The sequence below is a fragment of the Rhincodon typus genome, chromosome 41 (genome assembly GCF_021869965.1).
Source record: "Rhincodon typus isolate 14 chromosome 41, sRhiTyp1.1, whole genome shotgun sequence".
NCBI classification, from domain to species: Eukaryota; Metazoa; Chordata; class Chondrichthyes; order Orectolobiformes; family Rhincodontidae; genus Rhincodon; species Rhincodon typus.
This window is the reverse complement of record NC_063372.1, coordinates 3,592,367-3,594,500: the sequence shown is the minus strand read 5'-3', so window position 1 is coordinate 3,594,500 and position 2,134 is coordinate 3,592,367.

Below are 2,134 nucleotides of genomic sequence, written 5' to 3'. Positions count from 1 at the left end.
GAGGAACAGGAAAGTTGATGTTTCGGGTCAGGACCCTTCTTCAGAAAAGGGCAGGAAGGCTTACTAATTTGGGAAGATGAGGTGGGTGAGAGCCATTGAGTGAAGATACAGCATGCAATAGTGAGAGTGGTGGACCAATTGCTTTAGTGGAATGTACTTACAGTGAAGAGAAGGTGAAGGCTCTGATGAAGAGTCATCTAGGCTCGAAACGTTAACTTGCTGTCTCTCCATGGATGCTGTCTGACCTGCTGTGATCTCCAGCATTGGTTGTTTTCAGTTTGTGGCATTCCTCGCATTTGTTTCAAAAAATACTATTGTCAGAATTTGATGATGGCCTATAGACTGGCATCTGCAAATTCTTTTCCTGATACAGGGTATAAATACCATTGCAGTGTGAAACATCCCCCATCCGAAGACTAGTTCCTTACAAGCAGAGGACATTGCTGTAATGAAATATCCTGAGCCTTTGCATAGGTTGCCTAGCACATTACTACAGCACTCTCAACCAGTCTACATTTGTTTGCAATATCAGATCTTTGCTGCAAGATTGTGTTCAGTGTTATTGAGCTCAGTCGGACTGGCATGTATGACTGGGAGGTATCCAGTGTTTGATTTCTGTGGGATTGAAGTTCTGTGAAGCAGGGTATTGAAGCCAGTTCATTCAGGCAAAGCATTGTATTCATTTCTGAAAACTGAGGAAATAAGCTGTGTTCATCATCTTGGACATGCATAAGATTTTTAAGCCCTATCTGTACTATCTTCTCAGAACCTGTGCACTTGTCATTTATTCTCCACTATACAAATCAATATTCGCAGTGAGGTCTAGTGGTTGTATGAATTTAGTTCATATAATTTTCTTGGGTACTTTTGGTTGCTTTACTCTGGCTGACTCATCCCTTTGAATTATTATGCTATTTGCGTTGAAAGTTGTGCCCTTTCCTGACAATGTCTGCCCACAGACAGTATTTGCTTGATGCAGTTGAGAAAAAGAGCTTGGAGAAATTCACTGGCAGCTTGGTAAAGTTAACTGTTTGATTTAAAAACTGAAATTGTGTCAGTGATTAAATACTTAGGAGCAGTCAAAAGATCTGGAGAACTTTATCTCGGGTGAAGAGATTGAACTACTAAGACGTGAGCAGTCATTGAGGAAGTCACAGTCTGAGAGGCTTTGAAGGAGTTCCAAAGCTAGATTTTCAGAAGTGAAGAATTAGAATCCCTTGCAAAGGTGATAGAGCTTTCATGGGATTTGGTGAAATATGTTGTCACTAACATCTGGTGATGTCTGCCTTGACTGCATCAATCATTTAAAGTGTAGCCTGTGGGATATTAGACCACAGTTTGTCTGTTAACTCGTTTACCTTGTTAATCATGAATATCTAAGTTTTTTTTTATATATATAGTTTATGTGGTTTAGAATCATTATCTTACCTGTTTGGTATACCAGGTTAGTTATTACTGTTGTTGTTTGTTTTGTACAATAAAGATTATATATTTTTGGAGTTTCAATTCACCCTTGGGAACGCTGCCACTTTATTGTCTTACCTTTGGTTCTTCCATGCATTCTATTCTTTAAAAGATTATGGACTATGAAGTCAGATCATAACAAATAACTAGCTTGTCCAGTATTCTCCAAACTGGGGTCATTATACTACTCTTTGTTTGAGATTTTAGGTCTTGTACAAGGAAGCTTTGATACCCTCTTTCTGCAAGATGCATTTCTAAAACAAATTGTTTGGTTTTGTCATTCTAAGAGCCTCCAGTTCTTTACAATTTTTCCCTTGATAACCACATCACAAGTGCAGATATCCTGTTTGGTGGAGGTTGCTTTTTGCAGGATGGTCTTGTTGCTTTTTGATAACAAACATTTGTATATCTCAGATAATGGCTGAGATAATATCTGTTCAGAAGTGACAAGATCTTGTCCACAGATGAGTAACAAGATTGCATCTCATCACTGTGATAGAATAGATAGATAGATAGATAGAATCTACAGTGTGGAAACAGGCCCTTCGGCCCAACAAGTCCACACCAAACCTCAGAGCATCCCACCCAGACCCATCCCCCTATAACCCACCTAATCTACACATCCCTGAGCACTATGGGCAATTTAGCACGGCCAATCCGCCTAACCTGA